Below are 24,233 nucleotides of genomic sequence, written 5' to 3'. Positions count from 1 at the left end.
TCTCTCCTGTAGTGTTGGTAAATTCAGTTTATTTAATCTTTCTTCGTAGCTTAGATCCCTTAAGCATGGTACCCATCTTGTAGCAGCCCTTTGGACTTTTCAATCTTGTCTATGTATTTTTTGAGATAAGGACTCCAGACTACTAATGCATACTCCAGGGTTGGTCTGATGAATGATGTTATTATCTTTCTCAGCATGTCTTCATTTATGTATGTGAATGCTATTCTCATATTTGCAAGAAGTGTATACATGTTCTGTACCTTCTCACTGATGTGGTCAGCTGGAGATAGTCTTTTATTGACAATCACACCTAGGTCCTTCTCTCGTTCTCATGTGTGTAGGGTTTTATTTCCTAACGTATAATCCCAATCAGGTCTTTTTCCACTTTTACCAAACTTGATTACATGACACTTATCCACATTGAATTCCATTTACCATGTATTACTCCATTCATGAAGTTTATTTAATTCTTCTTGTAGCTCTTTGCAAGAGTCTGTGTTAGTAATTCTCTTTTGTATTTTTGCATCATCTACAAACATATTTAGATAGCTTTCATTTCCAGTGTTACTGTCTATATCATTTATATACACTAAAAACATGATTGGTGCCAGCACTGAGCCCTGTGGTACTCCACTAGTCACTTCCTTCCATGATGAGTAATTTCCCCTTCGTACTGTTCTCATTTATCTTTTTATGAGAAAATCTTGCATCCAACAATACAGTTTGCTTCGAATTCCTCCTTGATGGTACAGTTTCCATAAAAGTCTTTGGTGTGGTAATGTGTCAAATGCTTTCTTGAAATCTAAATAGATACTATCCACCCATCCTTCTCTTTCCTGTAATGTGTCTATTACTCTGTCTCTGTAGCTCAACAGATTAGTAACACATGATTTTCCTTTTCTGAAACTAAACTGTCTTTCTGTTATCATATTGTGTTCTTCTAGATGATTTACCCAAGCTTTTCTTATAAGCTTTTCTAATACCTTGCTTACAACACTGGTCAGTGATACTGGTCGGTAGTTGAGTGAATTTTGTCTATTCCCTTTCCTGAATAAGGGAACAATGTTTTCTTTCTTCCAAATATCAGGTAGTTTACCTTGACTCAAGGATTTCTTGAAAATAAGAAATAATGGTTTACTTAACTCCTTTGCACATTCATGTAGTACCCAACATGAAATTTCATCAGGACCATTTGCTTTTCCTTTGTCTAATTTACTTAGCTCCTCCTGTATTACTTTTTCTGATGTTTGTATATCTGGTAGTATGTGTGGGCATGCATGTTCCACATAATCTCTCTCAAAATTTTTTTCCTCTGTAAAAACTGATTGGAATTTATCTTTTAGTGCTTCATAAATATCCTTCTCTTGTGTATAGGTGATTCCCTCGTCCGTAATGCATTGTAATTTAACTTTTACTTTGGTTTTGCTTCTGATGTAGCTGTAAAATAGCTTCGGTTGATCACTACTTTTATTTATGATATCCTCAAACTGTTTTTGGGCTTCCCTCCTTATTCTTGTATAATCGTTTCTTGCCTGTTTGTAATTATTATATGCCCTTTCACTATTGTGTCTTCTGTATCTATTCCACAACAAATCTCTTTTTTCTTTTGATTATTTACACTCTGTATTAAACCATTTCTTTATTTTCTTTTCTGCTTCTTTGTGCTTTGAGATGTACTTCTGGACTCCTATTTCATAAAGTTCACATAATTTTTTATATATAACATTTAAATCTTGTCCTCTAAGCTCCTTTCCATCATTTTCTAAGAAATACCTCTTTAGGTCATGATAGTTTCCCTTTTTATAGTTTAGGCTCTTTTAGTAACTTTCGTTGCTGTTAACTATGTCATATGCTATCCTGAAGTTGCAATTTAGTACTGCATGGTCGCTTTTGCCGAATGGAGGGTGGTATATTAAATTGTCAATATCGTTTTCTTGCTTGGTAGATATGAGATCTAGCATTGAGGGTACATCGAGTCCTCTTTTTCTGGTTCTTTCCTTTACATGTTGCATTAGGAAAAACTGTTGCACGAAATCCAGGAGCTTTTGGTCCCAACAGCTTTCTTGGCTTATTATATCTAGAGTATTCCAATTTATATTTGTATTAAAATCTCCAAGTAGTATAATTCTTTCCGATTTCTCTTCCATTTTAAGTAGTAATGATCTTAAACTCTGAATTGTATTCTTTGCCAGGTCCTCATACTCGTCTTTTTCCCATGTGTTTGACTTGGGTGGCATGTACAAATTGGCTACAATTACTTTCCCTAGGATGTATTGATCTCTACTGCAATCAGTTCTACTTGTGAGAGTATATCTACTTCTATTTCTTTGACTTTTAGATTTTTCTTAGTTAATATTATAATTCCTCCTCCTTTTTTAAAGTTCCTATCTCTTCTCCATATATTATATGGTGTTAATTTTGTTTCAGTTAGGCATATTATATGTGGTTCATTTTCTCTGACATAAATATTCATCTCTAATAATTTAGATACCATTCTATCCACATTTGAGTACCTGACCTTAATCGTCTTGTTTATATACTTGTCATGACTTGGTTCTACTACCTTCCTCCTTTTTATTTCCTCCTGTTTATGTACCACTTTCGTACCTCCAATCCTATTACTTTGTAAAAAAAAAAAAAATGTATTCTTCTCCTCCTCTGATCTTCCCTCATTTTTTGTTTTTGCTTCCTCCCTCTTCTCATTCAGTAATTCCAGTTCCTCTTGTGTTAGACATCTTTTTATCCATACATTTTTGAACTCCTCGTTTTCCATAAGATTCTTTGCATTTTTTGGAATCTCCTCCACGGTGTATTACACTCTGGAAGGTTACCTTTAGGGGTCTTGACTTGCTTCTCTCGTATTTCCCTAATCTTTTGTGTTCATTTATGTCTTTACTACAGATTTCCTCTGATACTTCTTTCAATATGCTCATTACATTTGCCATCTCCTTTTTGTCTCTTGAGATCTTGTTTTTAATTCTTCCTCTTCTATACCAGTGATTACTATAGATTTGTTGATATCTACTGACTCTGACTAACTCAGGATTGTTATGGATTATTCTTTTCACTTCCTTTTTAATGCTTTTTTCTTCCACCCTTGTTTCTAAGTCTTTCTTTACTTTCATCATTTCAGCATAAGTGGTTTCCACATCATTTTTGTAACTTTGCACAGCTTCTTTCACCTGTGTTATCTTCTCCTCAATATCACTGCTCTGGTCAATCAGACTGCTTACTTGCCTAACTGTCTCTGTATAATTTTTGAACTCTTCCATAATACTCTCGTGGTTGACAACTGTACTTGCCATTTCACTAATTTTTCTCCTAAGTGAACCCAGTTCTACTGTCAGCTCATCCATGGTGTGTCTTTCTTGTTGACTTTCTTTCCTAATTTTTCTATTTCTTCCTTTTGCAAGTGCATCTGTTTCTTAATTTCATCAATCTCATTTTGAATGCGTATTCGTTCCACCAGTTTATTGTGAGTCTCCATTTCAACCAGTTCTTGGTAGAAATCATCGTCCTGCTTTCTACCTTTATCCCTTTTTTGTTTCTAAATTTTCTTTACTAAAGTATGTGGTCATTTTGCAGTACTAAAAGCACATATGGTACTTACATTCCCTGGGGCAGTTGTAGACTAAACAAACGATCAGCTGATTGTGTGCATTCTTACTCTAATTTGTTTTCTTCTCTGTTTGAACAAGTCTTGCATAAAACTTTTTTGTTTTATATTAGAAAACCATTTAGCCTAACCTGGTACAGCGCTTGACTCATATAAAGATACTAATTTAGGTAATGCCACTGGCCAAGTTGGCCGTGTATGGAGCGATGGCGGCGTGATTCTGGTCTACTCGGTGCCATGTGTGTGTGTGTGTGTGTGTGTGTGTGTATCCGGGCGTTCTTTTTATTTATGTGAGGAAGAAGGAACCAGAGGCAATAAGCCCACAAAACAGTTCCCTCCAGGAGAAAAACAAAATACAAGAGCCAAATTAAAGATCCATTCATTTCGAGATGCCTGGACACACTGCGTTTGAAAGACTGGAGATCATAGGAAGCAGGAAATACAGACAAAGGGAGACAGTTCAAGAGTTGACCTGTTGCATAAATGAAGGACTGGGAGTAACGGTTAACCCTGCATTAGAGAGTTGGACAGAAAAGGGGTCAGAGTTTGCTGCTAGACGGGTGCTACGCACCCATCGTAGAGGTGGAGGAATGCATGCAGACAATTCAGAGGAACAGTGACCATTGAAGTAGTGATAGATAAGAGATAAAGGTACAACAGTGAGATGAAGAGACAGAGGCTGAAGGGAGTCAGTAAGAGGGGGAGAGTTAATAAGACGAAAAGCCTTTGACTCCACCCTATTGAGAAGAGCTGTATATGGGGAGCCTCCCCACACATGAGAGCTGTACTCCACAAAAGGGCGAATAAAACCCCTGTATACAGTCAACAACTGTGCAGGGGTAAAGAAGGAACGGAGTCGGCTTAGCACACCCAATTTCTTGGAAGCAGATTTTACAAGAGATGTAATATGATCTTTCCAAGGTAAGTCCAGAGTAAATGAAACCCCAAGCATGTTCAACGATGATGCAGGATTAAGCTGAATATTATTAAACATTAGTGGGTATACCTGTGGAAGATTTTGTCGGGTTGATAGGTGCAAAAACTGAGTCTTTGATGCATTAAAAACAACCAGATTATTTTTACCCCAGTCAGAGTTACAAGCCAAGTCAGACATTAGGTGTGCCAAAGCCTCATCCCTTGTTTGTTCAAGTAACTGCTGTGGGACTCGAATGGAAAGGTGAAGGGTGGAGTCATCAGCATATCAGTAGATGGGGTTAGATGTACAGCTTAGAAGGTCATTGATGAATAAAAGGAAGAGAGTTGGTGATAGGACAGAGCCCTGAGGAACACCACTATTAATAGATCTAGGAGAAGAGCGATGGCCTTCTACAACAGCGGCTAAAAAACGACCAGAAAGGAAGCCGTAGATGAAGGCACAGATAGAAGGATAGAAACCGCAAGAGGGCAGTTTGGAAATTAAAGATTTATGCCAGACTCGATCGAAAGCCTTTGAGATGTCAAGTGCAATGGCAAAGCTTTCGCCAAAGTCACGAAAGGAGGATAACCAGGAGTCTGAAAGGTAGGTGAGAAGATCACCAGTGGAGCGTCCCTGACGGAACCCATACTGACAATCAGAAAGAAGGTTGTGATAGGAAAGATGCCTTAAAATTTTTCTATTAGGAATAGACTCGAAAACTTTTGAAATACATGATGTTAAAGCAATTGGACGATGGTTAGAGGGTTGGGAATGGTCACCCTTCTTTGGGACTGGCTGAATGAGAGCAAACTTCCAGCAAGAAGGAAAGATACAAGTTGATAGACAAAGGTGAAAGAGTTTGCCTAGGCACAGAAGCACAGTTGTTGAGAACAACAGGAGGGACTCCATCAGGCCCATATGCCTTATTAGTTTTGAGGCCTGTGATGGCAGAAAATACATCAGCTGAAGAAATTTTAATGTTAGCCATGAGGAAGTCAGAGGGGAGAAGTGATGGAGGAACAGCACCGGAATCATCTAAGGTGGAACTGGAGGAGAAAGTCTGAGTGAAGAGATCTGATTTATCAGTAGAAGAAATAGCTACAGAGCCATCAGAGTAGAAATGAGGAGGGAAGGATATGAGGTAAAGTTGTTAGAAAGGTTTTTGGCAAGGTCCCAGAAGGAGCGAGAAGAATTCGAGTTAGAGAGTTGAGAGCATTTTGTACGGATGAAAATATTTTTAGCACAATTCCGGGCAGAAACTTATAAAAGATGTGATTCAGGGGTGAGTTGGCTCCGGTACCTTTTACAGGCCCTCTCCTTGTTGCAGACAGCATTAGAACAAGCGTGATTAAACCAAGGCTTTCTTGCATTAGTCAAAGGATATGAGAAAGGAATGTATGCTTCCATGCCGGAAAGAATAACCTCCGTAATGTGCAAGGCACACCCAGACGGCTCCCGACCATGGAAGCAATAATCATTCCATGGAAAATCAAAGAAGTACTGCCTGAGGGCCTCCCAATCTGCAGCTCCAAAGTGCCACAGATGATGTTTCTTTGGAGGGTCCGCAGGCCGTACCAGAGCGATAGGACAGGGAGCCCAATGGAGAGAAAAGATTAACAGTGTAAGCAGAAGGATTAGTTGTAAGGAAGAGGTCAAGTATGTTGGAGCTCTCTCCAAGGCGGTCAGGGATACGGGTGGGGTGTTGTACAAGCTGCTCTAGGTCATTAACGATAGAAAAGTGTAGGCTTCTTCACCAGGTGCATCAGTGAAAAGAAAGGAGAGCCAAAGGTGGTGGTGAACATTGAAATCTCCAAGAATGGAGATTTCAGAGAAAGGAGAAATGGATAGAATGCGTTCCATCGTAGAAGTAAGATAGTCAAAGAATTTTTGATAGTAGAATTAGGAGATAAGTAAATAGCACAGATATATTTAGTCAGAGAATGACAGGATAGCCAAAGCCAGAGTGTAGAGAATTCACAAGAATTGAGTTCAGGAACACGAGAGCAGGATAAGTTGTTGCATATATATACACAACAGGCACCTTTGGCTTTGAAATGAGTATAGAGAAAGTAGGAGGATACAGAAAAGGGTCTGCTGTCAGTTGCCTCAGACAGCTGAGTCTCAGATGGAAAAAGAAGGTGAGGTTTAGAGAAGGAAAGGTGGTGCTCAACAGAGCGAAAGCTAGAGGAAAGGCCACGAATGTTGCAGAAATGAAGAAGTCAGACTGTGGTTCCAGGCATCTTGAGTCGTCACCGGGAGAGGGGCAGTGGGGGCATTTATGGTCCCCTCCCTGAGGACTCCGAGGCTACGTTATTCGATGTCATTTTTTCAATATTTTGAAAAGGAAGTGAGGTGTGTACTGTGCATGTAGTTTGGTGGTGATAGTTAGAGAAACTTGTATTGGAGAGCATGCTGGCCTACTCTCTATGTTACTGAGACACTGAAAAAGTTCAGCAAAGGGGGATGGTCGGGACCTAGCCCCTAGGGCTGATGAAACGGGAGCTCCAGCTCTCCCTGTCATCAGCTTTCCATCCACCTTGGGAGTACTGCCCTGCTTGACTGGTGCTACAGCTGTATGCGTGCGTGCTTGCACGCATGTGTGTGTACATGTGTCTGCATGTATGTTGGCATGTATGTGTGTATGTATGTGTGCATGTGTGCGCGCGTACGTAAACGCGCACTTACGGGCAACCCACTGGCCTATTGTCACCAAAAGTAAGACCTTAGATAAACTGATCCAGCACACGAATAATCCTTTTGAGTTTAAGCCTTCTGAAATTCGTATGTGCACGACTACGGTAACCCATGAACTTGTATGTGACACAGATGTGATCAAGAAAAGAAGTGATCAAGAACTGTCACTTTCCCTAATCAGTGCATACAGGTATGTGGCAGAGATATTGCTAGATTAGCATGTGCTTTAGCACATACCCATTCATATGTGGTAGAGACGTGAAAAGGCTAGCTGTCGCTCCCACTGTGAGCTATCCCTCAACCCACGCATATATGGCAGAGATGTGGCCAAGCTAGCGATCGCACTGACGCTGACACACCTCCTCAACTCACACAAAATGTGGCAGAAACATGGCCAGGCTTGCATTCGCCCAGACAGTGACACATCTCCATCACCGAGGCATATGTTGTAGAGATATGGACAAGCTAGAGTTTACTCTGGCACTGACACATCCCTTCACTCACAGATATGTGGTACGCTACAGAGAAGAAATTATTGATATGGGCATACAAACTCAGCTCTTGAGCTTCAAGCTTTGGAATCACAGTCCACGACGGAGATTGTAGCCTCCGAATTCGGTGATATTATCTCTACAGCTATCGGACATTAAAATTACAATATATCGTGAAGAACAGGCATAATCTATGAAATTCGAGGATTGAGATGATAAAGGGAAAATTTGCATTAGAACGCAATTCGGAAAGCGATACGTAACCTAGGTACTGTAAAAATTCTTCTTGTACTGCATGATCATTATGGCGCCAACAGTGAAATGCTAAAATTTCGTGTAAGATATTAAGAGGATACATTATCTAAGTCTTACTGCACAAAAACGTAACACTGATTCAGTTACACATTTAAATGCCATATTATTTTTCTCTAACCGTAAACGGAGGAAAAAATCAATAAACGAACAATAATGCAGATATTCATTTTCTGTGAATGTCACGAGGCACGTAATGGATTATTTCTACAGAAATGATCTGGAACTCTGCCTAATAGAACCATAACTTTCATCTTTATTTTAGCAGTAAACTGCTGTTTTAGTTATAACAGTATCATTCCCACGGTAATATATTTTATCGTGTAATACGTCATAAATTAGATGTAGATTAGGCATAAAAAAAAAAAAATCTGACTAGGTCAACGAGATCACAGTTGTTTTGCAAACCTCGTCAGAACAATGAAACCATAATTATGTCAAACAGATGTCCCTGTTTCACCATGGTGTTGTAGCCTACTTCGAAATTACACGTCATGAAGACATGCCGCCTTAAAGAATAAGGAGCCTCATGTGATTGACCTTTTTTTTTTTTTTTTTTTAGCCTCAAGATGTTTGTAATGTGCGGGTCAGTACAATATTAATTATTGATTATGCTGGGACGTGCACCGACACAGAAACTCCAAGTCGGTTGTGACATTAAATATTTTAACGTAACGTCACAGGTTAGGTTATGGGGTGAAAGTTATAATCACTTCAACGGAATGTTTTGAACGGTGTGGGGAATAGTTGGAAACCAATGGCAGATACGAATCAGCAATTGTTTTGTGCAACCACTCATCATGTTTTAATGTGAATGATAGATGCTTCGTAATAAGTGTTCAACATTGGATTATCTACTGAGGTCAAATGATTTGCCGCTTGCACTATGGTGTGCATACTTAATATACAATGCAAAATTATGAAGAGCATTTCTGCACACTCCGTAGCTACATTAGTTCGTCAGGAAGTGAAACTGTACTCGAGTTGGGGTTACTCAGGCAGAGTATCTCAAAGCCCAACTCGAATCACCTGAAGTTGTAAAGGTTTCAGTATTACAAGAAGAAATGCAGAGGAGTTGGCTAGCGAGGGATCACTTCTCTTATGAGTGACTGTACGTGCATTATCTCCTTCACTACTATGACGGTTTTATTTCTGCATGCTTCCAGATGAGTTTTCCTTATGTCTAGCCAACTGAAGACAAACAACTTGTTTTTTCTGTTGTGGGTGGAGGTGGAGGTGGTGGTTGCGTTCAGACGTTTCATTTATATATCTTCCCTATCATCATACTGTACATTTAACTTTATTTTGGCTATTCTAATGATTTATTGGTGTTACTTTGTTTATCAAAGAAAAAGCATTTCTTTTAGGTACCTTGGACGTTGTTATTTAGCTCAAGAAGATTTCCATTAATCCCTTTAATCCGGTGACGTACTTTTTATATTATTGTTGGTATCTTCAGGTAGGTGGTGGCGACCATCATCCACTCACTTGATGTAGTGCTGCCTACTTCCTCCTTAGCCTTTATCATTCTTTTATCTGTGCCTACCCTCCTCTCTTCCTGTTTCTCCCATCTTTCATGTCACTTCTTATTGCTTTTCTTTCCTTTACAGGTGGCTTGACATTGAGTGACAAGCCAAATGGTTTCCCGTAAGCCATGAAACCATTTACAACGCTGGGTGGTAACCATATAACCAAACCATACGTGCTCCCTACGTGTCAGCAAGTGGGTTGGTGGGGGATTAGTGCCCCTCCTCGTAAAACAAATAACTGAGTCAAACGGCCACCCTGTATGGGATTATGGCGTCTGGCAATAGATAGATAGATCTTCAGGCGATTGTATACGGTCGAGGAATGACTTTTCGATCTGGTTGGGTTAGATATAGCGTAATTACCCTCTCCACGACTAGAAAACTTTTTAAAACTGCGTATTTATTTTTGTTGTAGCAGGATGAAAAAGAAAACGATTTCACCGTAGTGAAGGAGTACATCCTGCAAATACTTCTGACGATGTCTGTCGATGTCTGCATGTCTACGAACAATTGTATGCAGTTCACCAAGAGCCACTGTGAATATAGACCTCTTCAGGACTATGACGATTCCTTTTTTAATTTCCATTCATCCTATGGTTGTAGAAAGCTTGTATTACTTCCATAAATCAGGTGACATTCATTTTTTTTTTTTTTTAATTTCTACTACCTCCTGAAGGTGTTGTTAAATTTAGGAGAGAAGTGGCTAGAAACAGCCTCAATAAAACTGTTCACCAAAAGAGTGAGTTCCTAGACTGAATAATACTCGCCTGGTGGAAGCAAAGCTAAACAAAAGAAGGAGAACTCAGAAAGGGCAATATCTGCACCGTAAATTGGTCTAAAGGCCAAATATCGGACTTAGTCTGTGGTCCTTAGACCTGTTATTTTAAATATTTAATATCATTCTTCCTGCCTAACTCATATATCTTCCATAATGGTCGAATCCGCATTAAAAACTGGGATAACGTTTGCCTAGTGATCGTGACTAATGACCAATTGTTCTTAAAATACAGTAGTCACTTTATCTTTGGCTGACCTCATTCGTTCCATCAAATCTGGCCCATATCAAAGTGCTTGAATTATATGGTTAAACATTTGACCTTGCTCTGTGGCATCGACCTTTGACGAACTGTTATCAGTTAGAATCCTTTCGTCATGCATATCTCTGAATCATTCTAAAATGTTAACTCCTGTTGAGTGACATAAAGAAATTAACTTGGCCAAACCATGTGACCTTTGTTTTTGACCCATTACTCTTAAAAACAGCAAGCAAACCCATTAGCCAATCATCAACCTTCCCATGAAGTTTGGTTGAATTCAGCTCAAATCTGTTTTTGTTAATTTGTTCACATTCAGACATCCGCAACTCGAACTCTACCCCTGCTCTTGGATCTTGACTGTTAGCTTAGCCCTTAGCCGCCGGGGGTTTCCGGCCGTCGCCCACTCCTCCTTACAGGGCTTTCCGAGATTTTGGCAAAAATGTCCTTACTTCCAACCCTAATATATGCCAAACTATTAAAGCTAGAGAAAAATTTAGGTATACATAAGACTCACCAACTCCTCCTCTTTCAATTGAAAGTATCCTGAGATCTCCAGGTGGTCCTGTCGATGAGTGAGGATAAGTTAAAGGTGACCGGTTTTCCGTGTTTTGGGGCGATAATCCTGTTGTGCACCAATGCCTAAGACTCACTGGCTAGCGTTGGCAGCACTGACCGGAGTGTTGATTGTAACACTGCCAGACCTCTCTGAATATTCCAGTAATTTTGTCGACTTTACTCATCGTCGTAAGGATGAGTCATCACCCCTTCCATGTGGCTACCCATAGGGTATTCCTCCCCTTTCATAGTGCCACTATGCCCCGTAGATGTATGGGAAAAGAATAGTTCTCTATTTATAGCCTATTACTTCTTGCATCAGTTATGATAATTAGCCTTTACTACAGCACTCATATATGCACTTGACATCACAATTAAGGTAATTGCACTTTGAGAAGTAATTGCTCTGGCTGTTTCATGCAGTATGGTTGACTATGAGGTAATATTTCGTAAAGAAATTGTGACTAATTTGTACTAATCAAGGGCAATGTGAAAATATTACCAATGTTATACACAACTTATATTTTTTGTACTTCACATCACAGATTTGGTAATGCTCACTTATTAAACATTATTTTCTGAGTAACGAGGGGAAAAAATTAGTTACAGCCAACCAGGTCATGTTTTTACTCTCCCATGCTCTTTTAATTTTCTATCATTGTACAAGAGAGGGTTACTCAAGGTATTTCAATCATAGTTTCACAAATAACCATGAACAGTAAGACTTATTCCAATGCACTTATAATATTTATTATAAAACACATCTAGATATAACTTATCTTACATTTCACTTATGTGTAAAAAAAAAACACACACACGTGCATACCTTTTTATTATTTACAATTTCTACACACCCGCTCAGTCACTGAGCCCTTTCCCTGGCGGTAAGGGGAGAACTTTCGCAGGGGTCGATGATGCATTTGGCCCTGCGCATGGAGGGACAGAATCGGACGAGGAGGATAAGATATCACTCTACACTCTACCAGTGCCATGTACAGACTGAGCCGTGAGTTAACGGGATACCTTGGGTACCTTCCTACCCTGTGGTTGTCATAAAATATGGCCGCAAGTTCAAAGAGTGGCAGGAAGGTGAGTGCAGTATATGACGTCAGCCGGCGAAGCTCCACACCCTGAATTGTGATGGCTACACATGTCACAGTTAGGGGTTAATGAGCTTAAAACAGAACCACTCCTTGCCGTACCATCAACCTTCCCAACGAGTTTGGTCTATGTCAGATTAGTTTAGCTTGACCTTACCTTGTGATCTTGGCATTTGACCTTTCCATGTGACCTTTGTCTTTGTCCCTGAAATCGAATCCCTTTATCCATATTCATTAAGGTTGGTGTAAATTACATAAACCCATTAGGACTAACACTGCCATGCCACTTTGACTTCCGAAATATTGTTCCAAAAACATGAAGTCAGCTCCTTGGCAGACTCCTAATCCTTCTATCAAGTTTTGTCGACTGAAATCGAAATTGCTTGTTGTTTTACTAGTATGTTCACAAACTATCTGTCTATGTAACTATTGCCAGATGCCTTAATCCCGTGAGGGATGGCCTCCATGTCACCCTGTCCCCCGCCATTTCATTGCCCTGTTCCTAGCTCACACCCTCCTCTCTCATATACCTCTCCATTTCATCCCTCGATCTCATCCTTGGCCTCCCCCTCCCTCTCCCCCCCTCCACCTCACTCACATACACTCTCCTTGTCAGTCTCTCACTCTCCATCCTCTCCACATGGCCAAACCACCTCAGTGTGTTTCTCCAAATGCTTTTTATCACATCCACATCTACACCACAATGCTCCTTCACATCCTCATTTGTCAGTCTGTCTCTCCATGTGACTCCACAGGCTCCTCTCAAATAGCTCATTTCCACTGCTCCCACTCATGACTTCTCTCTCCAACAAGGTCCAAGCTTCATTTCCATACGTTAGGGCTGATATCACAATACTGTCATGTAGTAACTTTTTCACTTCCATGCTCACTTCCCTGTTTCTTATCACTGCTTTCAAGGAACTAGCAACCTTTCTTCCTTGTTGTACCCTTTCAAGGACTTCGCCCTATAAACTTCCATCCTTACTCATCACACTTCCTAAGTACTTAAATGCACTCACGTTTTCCATTTCCTCCTCATCCAACCTCACTATACATTCACTGACTTCACAACTCTCGAAGACCATAACTTTACTCTTCCCTACATTCACCTTTAGATTCCGTTTCTTACTCTCCCAAACTCATACACCAAGCCTTGCAGCTCTCTTTCATCTTCACTTAACAACACAGTATCATCTGCAAACAACAGTACAGTGAGTATTTTCACAAACTGATCTTACAAACAATTTCCATAGAATCGTTCTTACCTAACCCTGAACTCTTCCAGCAAGACCAGGTTAACTCCTCCCGTATGGTAGATGTCGCCAGCGCTCCCCACAGCCTGGCATTCCCAACAGTAATAGTCTATCTTTAAACCTTCATATCTCAGTTAATACTTGACCAATTGCAATAAATTAGGTTTCATATTACTCGCCAATCCTTCGACTTTAAGTTGATTGCATCAGATGGTCTGTGACGTGCAGACAGGGAAAGTGAGTGAGTGGGGAATGAGGGCAATTTTTGTTTTGTTTTTTGCCGGTGTCCGTATGCATGGCGGAGGTTCAGTGACACAAAACAGGCTTATACTAGCCCACCAGACTGATATCACTTCAATGACACTTCCAGGACACCAAAATACACTACAAACACTGTTTTCGTGAATATTTTTCCATAATCTGTCATACTGGGTGAATGAAGGCCAGTCACAGTAGCACCGACCTTGAACTCACTGGTCTTCTTCATTACAGGCAGACAGACAGACACTCATGCTCTCTTTGACTCGCTGTCTCCCTCTCTCTCTCTCTCTCTTTCTCATACACACACGGATATGTTTGTTTGGCTAGGATTGTTGCTCGATTCTGGCATTGGTGATCGAGTAGAAGTCTGGGTATAGCAACTCCTAGAAATAATACTATTACTATTAGAAGTACAAGTACAACAACCACTACAACAACTACTACTAATACTACAACTACCACTACTACAAGTACACTACCACTACCACAACTACTAATATTACAACTACCACATCTACTACTATTACTACCACACCTACAACACATACTACAACTACTACTACCATTACAAGTACTACTGCAAATAAATAAATAAATAAATAAATATAATGTGAACCAAGCACCAGTAGTCATTTACGTAATGCCCCAAAACAGCAATACTTACCACTGTGACTTTCTCTTTGCTTTGAGTTATAATTTTTCATCATAAATATGTATAAACAAATGTTTTCCAAATAAAATAAGGCTACGAATTTATCATGAAACATACTTTCCGCCTCTATTATTCACATAAATATACGCAGAGCAATGAAATTATATTTTCTATTTCAACAAAAAGCAACATACTGGTATGTACAAAACTAACTTATTCATAATGTCCAAACTCCTACCACTCGGTCTTTGGGTGGAAATCAAAGAAACAGTCAGTACACGGTGCAACCTCACATTCAGCACACCACCACTTCGTCATACGGCGTTGCTGTGGTCGGCGCGACGAATTGGCGCAAACATAGCAACGCCAGAAGGCTTCTTTGCCTGCAGGTGTGTGAAGTAATATTTCCATGAAATGCCGGCTGAGGTAGTCCCTGCACAGCAGGTAGTCAGGCAGTTGCTGCACCAACGTTTCACGGAAGGATTGACCTGTCCATACCTCTCCAGAAGGCCGTAAATTACATCCTTCTCGAACTGTCTGAGGGATGTGCTGGTCTGTACAGAATGAGGGCATTCAGTACACAAATGTCCAGTACATGTAGGAATGCCTTCTTATACAACTTACACCTCCTTAGACAGTCGATTGTGCTGATCTGCATGTCTGATTTATCGACGAGTCGCATGTTCACCTCATAGTCCAGAACAGCATCAGGCTTGAAGACTTGCTGCCTCATTCTTCTGTCGACCTTGCCTGTGTCAATCAACTTACCTTCATGGACCGTGGAGAGGACATTCATCTTTCTCTTATCATGCCAGTGGATTGCCGGGAGTTTACCTGATTGCAAGGTCCTGCACTCCCCCTTTGCGGTGCCTTTGGGAAAGGATGGCTGATGCTTCTTCTTTGCACGGACAGTGCCACATGATCCAATTTGGTGTTCTTGCAGGTACTTTGCAAGACTTGATGCTGTGTAATAATTATCAGTGTAAAGGATGTGGTTGCCACTGAAGTACCTATCCATAAATTTCTTGACCACAGAGCCAGAGAAACCATGGGGATTGTCTTTTGACAACACCGCATCACTCGCTCTATACACAATGAAATCAAACACATACCCAGTCTTGCAATCACACAAGATAATGAACTTTATTCTGAAACGATGTCTCTTTGATGGAATGTACTGCATGAAGGCAAGACGTCCCCTGAACAAACAAGAGACTCATCGATAACAACCTTCTGAAATGGCCTGAAAAATTATCAAAATTTTTCCTTCATCTCTAGAATCGAGCAAATTTTCCACAGCCTATCATTCGGATGTGGGCCCATATTCGTGGAAAAATGTAAGTAGGTCAAGATGTCAAGATACCAGTCACGTGGCATATACTTACCAAATACTGGCGTTGCAGCAATATCGTCCACGAGCCAATAATTGTGTATGTTATGTTTTCTAACATGAGGCATCAACATTGTCAATGCTAGCCAAACATACATTTTGCTAACACTTGTCGCAGTCCATTACTTCATTTTCGCACTCTCTCACACACGAGGTTTCAGCCCAATTGCAGCAGAAATCCCTGAAACTGTTCACTTATTTCACAATGAACTCCATCACTGCTGTTGTGAAAAAAGCAAGGAAGAAGTCCACTGCAGAAGAAGCTCTGTTGCAGGGAAATTCTGGCTGCACACCTGTGTTTGTGTCATCAAACACAGGTACTTCAGGCTGAAATCCCATCCCTTCCTCCCACACAAAGTTTTCTAACCTACCTGTCCATGGCTCCTGTCGTGTCTGCCGAGCACGTGACCTGCCCTGTTCCCTGCCATAGCCCCTAGCATGGCGGCATGGTGGCGATTCCGCTGACTCACCGCTGGATGAGGCAGGTGATGATGCTGGTGACAGTGATCGTGGTGGTGATGGTGTTGGTGAAAGGCGTCAGCGGACAAGTGTCTGCCGGTGTGCACCTGCACCAACATGACCAGATGAGCCAGGTTGTGGTGAAGTGGCATGTGGTGAGGCAGACCAGTGTTGTGCATCACGTGGTGAGGCAGGCCGGAATGGTGAGGCACATGGTGAGGCCCGTAGTGATGCAGGCTGGTGTGGTGAGGTCTGTAATGATGCAGGCCGGCGTGGTGAGGCATGTGGTGAGGCCTGAAGTGAGGCAGGTCAGCGTGGTGATGCCAGGGATGAGGCAGGTCGTCGTGGTAAGGCACGTGGTGACGCCTGAAGTGAGGCAGGTCGGCGTGGTGATGCACGTGGTGAGGCAGGTTGGCGTGGTGATGCACGTAGTGAGGCATGGAGTGATGCAGGTCTGCATGGTGATGCAAGTGGTGATGCATAAAGTGATGCAGGTCGTGTAGGCGAACGTGGTGGTGATTGTGTATGGGTGGAAAATTCCACCCTACGCTGCTCTCGTGCCCAGCGGCTCAGCCTGCAGCGTTTTCTCCTCCTGCCAGCCTCCTTGCTTCCTTCATTCTCTACCTCCCCCGCCAGTTTCTCCACTATGCGTATATCACCCTCTACAGGATCATCAGCTACATCTGATCCTTCATCATCAGAAAAGGCTGATGACCTTGCAGACAGAAAATATCACCACACAGTGGAGAATTCACGGTCAATCTCCTCCTCTGACGCATATTTTTCCATACTCAGCATGGCTAAATCTGGTTCTTCAAAGGAGGAGTCACTTTCCCCACTCACAGTTGGCGATAATGGTACATCTAACTCCCTCCCTCTTGCACTATCACTTAGGCCTTTCCTCCGAGGACCTTTGGACTTCATAGGAGTGGAAGTCGGTAGGGCACAGGCTGGTGGCTGAGGGTCAGGACATGGGAATATCTTTATGTGTAGGCCTAACTATCACGGAGGTAGGCAGGCAACTGAAGCGTGACTGGGATGCACATGGGGGGTTGTTAGCAGGTGCAGGTGGTGAAAATATTCAGCTGAGTATTCAAACAATGGTGCGAATTACTAGATCTCATATACATGACCCCCGGACGGCCCTGGGAGGACATGTATACATGTCACTTGGACAGGGTGGGTTAACCATGATCAAAACTGTTCTAAGTAGCTTTTCTGTGTGACCTTGATCTTTGAACTACATTTCCTAAATACATTAAGTCAGTCAATTGACTGACCCTCAGTAACCTGACCCAACTTGTTTATAATTGGGTGAAAATTGTCTGAACTCTTCTGCTGAAACACACGTCAAGCAAAACATTACACCCTTTGGACTCTTGTCCGCTAAACTGCTAAAATATGTCGACAGAATCTAGAGGCTAGATTTAACTCCTTCATTGAGGTCATGGTGTTTTACATTATTATTCCTATTCTATGCAAGTTTATATTCATTGGAAGAGATTTTTCAAACCAGATGGTTTAATTATAGCCTTATTTAATCCCTTCTACTATGATGGCCTTTCCAGAATTGAATAAAAATCATTTAGAGATAGCAAGATTTAAATGAAAAAATTAATAACAATGAAGGAGGTAATGATCAGAAAGATCCATTATTTGTATTTTCAGATGCGGGAATATCTCTAGGATTGGTCGGGTTTTCAGTCACACCTAAAGGAATTTCACATGCAAGTGCATCACCCTAGTGATGCCCCATGTGGTGCTTCACTTAGGTCAAACTCCTAATGGTCCTATATTTACCTAGAGTTTCTATATTGGCAAACCTCATCATTCAGAGTTCGTCATTAATTAATTATTCTTGTCACCATGAGACTATTGTGAAATCCCCTTAATGGTGGAGTTAATGAAGGTTTCTTTCAAATGTTACTCTTCAAAAGTCTGTCTTATGTTAACCCTTACACCGTGGGCATGTTTCCCAATGTTTTGCGTGTCCCGCGGGGTTATTCGGGCTCCGACAGACTCTCAAAAAATATTTGCCAAAAATCAGTTATTAGTCCTAGAATATTAAAATTATGTATGCATATGGCACATACCTCCAGCTTTCTCCTGGGATGTTTGTTGAGCCTTCGTCGATTACCGTAGGACTTGTGGAGGCCTATGAAGTTGGGTAACGAAGTCTCCACTTTACACTTCCCGACAACCAGTAATATGATTACCACAGCCAGATATTAACACTATAAACACTACTCTATGATTATCAAGTAGTTTGGGATCCATACTCCAAAAAAAAAACCACTGTGAAAGCAATGAAAATTACGAGCACGTATGACCTTCCCACTTGCGCTAGTTCGCTGTTGGTATTCTGTCATTTATTATTCATAAAACCCCTCACACTTTGTATTTCTATTACTATATAACACTTATATATATCTGGAGTCTTTATCCATAAGTTTCCTTCAGTAGTATTAGTTTATTGTCACTGAAGTCATTCAATTTTTCATTCAGTAAAATATGTAGAGAGCCACGGATTCACTTTCACTGTTATAACATCAAGTATTTGTACTCATATTCTTATATTACTAATTACTTACATTTCTATTTACATTTTTTATTGTATTTTCAATATTTACACTTCTATTTTACTTACACTATGTTATTCACTGTCACTTTCAGTAACATAAAACTATATTACACTGTTCAGTCATATGTACTGTACATCCATTGCTTTCACTTGATATTTACACATTATTTACACATTATTTTCACATTACTTTCCTTTCCCACTTGCACTTTTAGAACTGCTTCTGGCTGTGGTAATCAAAGAAGCAGGTAGCACGGAGGGGAACCTGGCACTCAGCGCACTGCCAAGAGGTGCGTTTGTGCTCAGGTGTACATCGGGTGGTATGTGCACACACCTGGCACCTGCGGATTGCAGCCTTCCTCTTGCCTGTGGCAGACATTTGCACCAGTCTGTGCCGATCCATGTACGTCCTCTGCTCAAGTCTGTCGGGAAGTGTTACTGGATGGTGCCTTGGAGTTGCTGCTGTCACCCTACCATATCTTTCAAGCAGCTGCTGAACACAAGTCCTGGCGAACAACCTCAGGGAGAAGGACTTGGGTGGCTTGACCTTCATCTTGTACAGGATGAAGGCGTTCAGCATCGTCATGTCTATGAGATGCAGAAAAACTTTCCTGTACCACCTAGTATTCTTCCTGAGGCAGTCGATCTCTCCAATCATCATGTCGGACTTGTCCACCAGCCGCATGTTGATAATGTAGTCTAACACAGCATCAGGTTTCCTCACAGGTTCGCCTGTCCTACGGTCGACCTTCCCACTGTCTGTCATTTCCCCCTTATGTACGGTGGTGAGCATGTGCACGACCCTCTTGTCATGCCACCGTATTGCCAGCATCTTCTCAGATTTGTGTATGTGCACGTCTCCTCGCTGCAAGGTTCCTGCCTCTGGGAATTTAAGGAAGTGGACACGATTACTCTTCACAGTGCCGCAGGAGCTGCTGCTGTGCTCTGAAAGGTATTTGGCAAGTTTCGGTGCTGTATAGTAGTTGTCTGTATACAGCACATGATTCCCACTAAAATACCTTTCAAGGAGCACTTTCACTACACAGCCTGAGAAGCCAAGGGGGTGTGTTTTATCAAGATCGACAGTGCTGGCTGAATAAATGACGAGGTCAAGGATGTACCCCGTCTTACAGTCGCACAGTACGAAGAACTTGGTTCCAAAACGATGGCGTTTGCTTGGAATATACTGCACAAACCTACGTCCTCTGAACAAAACCAAGGATTCGTCAATGACAACCTTCTGAAAGGGGTGGAAGAATGTCATAAACTTATCCTTTATTCTGCTCAGAATCTCCCGGATCTTCCAGAGTGGGTCAGTTTGGGAAGGTACATCATTGTCGGCAAAGTGCAGGTTTCCCATGATGTTCCGGAAGCGATCTCTGGCCATGTACTTATTGAAGGTGGGTGAGGGTAGTAAGGGGTCCATGGACCAGTATTCTTCCAACTCATGTTTCTTTGAGCATGGCATGAGAAACATGAGGGCGAAGAACACATACAGCTTCTGCACTCCTAGCATGGACCACTGTTGCATCTTGGCTGCACCTGTACCACTTGCAGCACGTTGTAATTCATACCTGTTGGTCTCATCACATATGTGCTGCATGACTTCGTCATCGAGGAAGGCCAAAAGAAAGTCCACACACTCAGCATCCTCGTCAAGAGTGAAGGCAGGCTGTACTCCTGAGGAACTCTCGTCAAAATCGAGATGTTCTGGGACAAAATCGGACCTTCCGTCCCCGCGAAGGCATCCAGGATTCCCTGTCGTGGCGGTGTAGGGTGGGTGAGGGTGGAGGGTGGCTGTGAGGCAGCTTTATCACGTTCAAGGTCACTCGCACTGACCCTGGGTTGCCGTACAGCACTAGCAGCCCTTACTTTACTAGCAACTCTACTTTTACGGGTCAGGGATTTACCTCTTCCTCTACGGCCTGCCTTCACTGTTGATGCTGGTGGTGATTCCGACGACGAAGACTCCGGAGATAATTCAGCAGAAGAAGAGGAAGTATTGAGTGAAGTGGGGCTTGGGGAACCGGGAGGCGAATCAACTTGGGACTCGTGGTGGGCTGGGTCACGAGGGGCCATTGTTCCGGGGCTAACCCACCGCCTTTTCACTCCCTTCCCAAATTCCTTCCCTTGCTGCACTAACGGCTCCTTTCCCTTGGAGCTAGGGATAACTTGGGACACTGAGGCACTCGTACTAGTAGTTTCTGGCACGATTTCCTCACCCAGCTCATCACACGAATCCCCCGAAGGGTCAAAATCACTATCCATCATCACCATTGATAATTCCGCTAGTTCACGTTTCACTGCAGAGTCACTTAGTCCTTTCCTGCTTCCCTCAAGTTTTTCTGGGTGTAGAGGTCACGGGGCCCATTGCAATGGACGCAGAAGTGGCAGAAATGGCAGGGCGCGAGTGCGACATGATTTCACCACAACGGAGGACAAGGAACTAAATGCTGCGGCTTATCTGAGAAGGCAAGGGTTGACAGTGACAATGGGGCTGACAGCTGCTAACTTACATGCTAATAAATTATTGGTAGAAAATCTCGGCAATACATAAAGAAATAGGTAGTTCCAGGTGAATGTAAATGTCACTTACACTTCTCCCTTCCTTTCTGATATATATTTTTATTACAGAAATAGATTACAAGGCATAATTCAAAGGGGAAATTACCGTGGTAATGTAGCGAATGAATGCATGTGAGGTGTTGTCAGGTGATAATTAGCCAATTCCTGGTGTATACCACTATCTATCTATCTATCTATTGCCAGACGCCTCAATCCCGTTTGGGGTGGCCATAAACAAATCGCCTCCAAGTCGCCCTGTCCCCCGCCATTTCACTCCCCTGCTCCCAACTCACACCCCCCTCTCTCATATACCTCTCCATCCCATCTCTCCATCTCATCCTCGGCCTCCCCCTCCCTCTTTCCCCCTCCACCTCACTCACATACACTCTCTTCGTCAGTCTTTCACCCTCCATCCTCTCCACATGGCCAAACCACCTCAGTGTGTTCCTCATAACGCTTCCTATCACATCCACATCAACACCACAACGCTCCTTTATATCCTCATTCGTCAGCCTGTCTCTCCATGTGACTCCACAGGCTCCTCTTAAATAACTCATTTCCACGGCTCTCACTCTTGGCTTGTGTCCTTCCAACAACGTCCAAGCTTTACTTCCGTACGTTAGAGTTGGTATCACAATACTGTCATGTAGTAACTTTTTCACTTCCATGCTCACTTCCCTGTTTCTTATCACTGCTTTCAAAGAACCAGCAACCTTTCTGCCCTGCTGTACCCTTTCAAGCACTTCACCCTCCAAACCTCCATCCTTACTCATCACACTACCCAAGTACTTAAACGTACTCACATTTTCCAGTTCCTCACCATCCAACCTCGCTGTACATTCACTGACTTCACCTCTCTCAAAGACCATCACTTTACTCTTCCCTACATTCACCTTTAGATTCCGTTTCTTACACTCTCTCAAACTCATCCACCAAGCCTTGCAGCTCCCCTTCGTCTTCACTCAACAACACGGTATCATCTGCAAACAACAGTACAGGGAGTTTCCAAACACTATCTTCTCTCACCAGGGCCACTCCAACATCCACTACCCTACCTTGTACCTCTTTTATTACCCCGTCCATGTACAGATTGAACAACCATGGAGACATGACACATCCCTGTTTCAACCCAACTTTCTAAGAGAAAAATTCACTTAGTTCACCATCCACACGCACTGCAGACTTCGCACCATCGTACATGCTCTTCACAGCATTCAACAACTTCCCATCTATTCCATATATTCTTAACACTTTCCACAATCCTAGTCTATCCACCCTGTCATATGCTTTCTCCAAATCCATGAAAGCCGCATACAACTTCTTTCCCTTCTCTAGAACCTTTTCCATTAAAGATCTGAGAATGAATATCTGATCTACACAACCTCTTCCCTTCCTAAAGCCTCCCTGTTCTTCTCCAACTAATTTCTCTGTTCTTTCTCTGACTCTGTCAATAAGTATACTACCATATACTTTTCCTATTATACTAAGAAGACAAATGCCCCTATGATTACCACACACTTCTTTTTCCCCTTTTCCTTTGTACAAGGGAATAATTATACCTGACTTCCAATCCTCCGGGACTCTACCTTCCTCCCAGGCCAATCTGCACATCTTCCACATCCATTCTACTACTATCTCTCCCCCATGCTTCAGCATTTCACCACACACTCCATCAATTCCTGGGGCTTTCCTTTATTTAACTTTCTTCATTGCTTCCACAACTTCTATCCTACTGATTTCTTCCTGTCTTCTCACCTCCCTCCTTCTTCCAGCCATTCCCCAGCCACTTATACTCGCATTACTTCCATCCTCCACGTTCAACAATTCCTTAAAGTGTTCTCTCCATCTGCTCACTTTTTCTCCCTTCTCCACTAGTAATCTACCATTTTTATCTTTCACTCCCCTGCTAGCTTCACTTCCACCCTGTCTTACTCTTTTCACCTCTTTCCAGAACATTTTCTTACAGTCCCTCCACTTTACACTCAAATTCCTTCCAAATTCCTCATCCACTCTCTTCTTACTCTCTCTTACTAATCTTTTCACCTCTCTCTTTCTTTCTACATATAACTCTCTCTTCCGCCTCTCAACTTCTTCCACGCCCCTATTTCTCATCCATTCATTGTATGCTTTCTTCTTTTGTGCCACAGCCCGTTTCACCTCTTCAGTCCACCACGCTGTTCCTTGCACCCCCCTCCGTCTTCTCTTCCTTCCACACACCACATCACATGCTGCACATATTTCTTCTGTAAATATTCTACACACACCTTCCACATCCCCCATCTGCTCCAACTCATATTTGCCCAATCGTTCCTCCACTTCTCTCTTATACTCTGCCTTTTTCTCATCCTCTTGTAACCTTTCCACTCTCCTTGCAACTACTCCTTCCTCTCGTCTTTCCCTTCTTCTATTCTTCCATCTTACTTGAACTTTAACTCTGGCCACCACCAAGTAGTGGTCAGAAAGTCCACTCCCCCAACCTCTATAAACTCTTGCATCCAATATACATCTTCGCATCCTTTCATCCACACACACATAATCAATCATTGCCTTCCTTTCACTCAATTCACCACCCACCCTTCTCATCACTCGCCATGTATACCACTATCACTTACCTTATTTTTTTTTGGGATATATTATTTTGTATAAGTATAGGACATAAGGCTTATTTCAATGGATGAAATCTGTGGAAAAATCCAGGGGAGATTTGCTTAGCTCAGCACGGCCTGGGAGGTGAGAGGACATGGTAATGGAGGGGAGGTAGGAAGGGGACTCAGGAACAGGGGAAAATCACTAAAATGTCAACAATGGATGGGAGTATAGTT

The sequence above is a fragment of the Coenobita brevimanus genome, chromosome 112 (genome assembly GCF_032717465.1).
Source record: "Coenobita brevimanus isolate Jiangsu-jjx chromosome 112, ASM3271746v2, whole genome shotgun sequence".
Lineage (NCBI taxonomy): Eukaryota > Metazoa > Arthropoda > Malacostraca > Decapoda > Coenobitidae > Coenobita > Coenobita brevimanus.
This window is presented reverse-complemented; position numbering follows the sequence as displayed.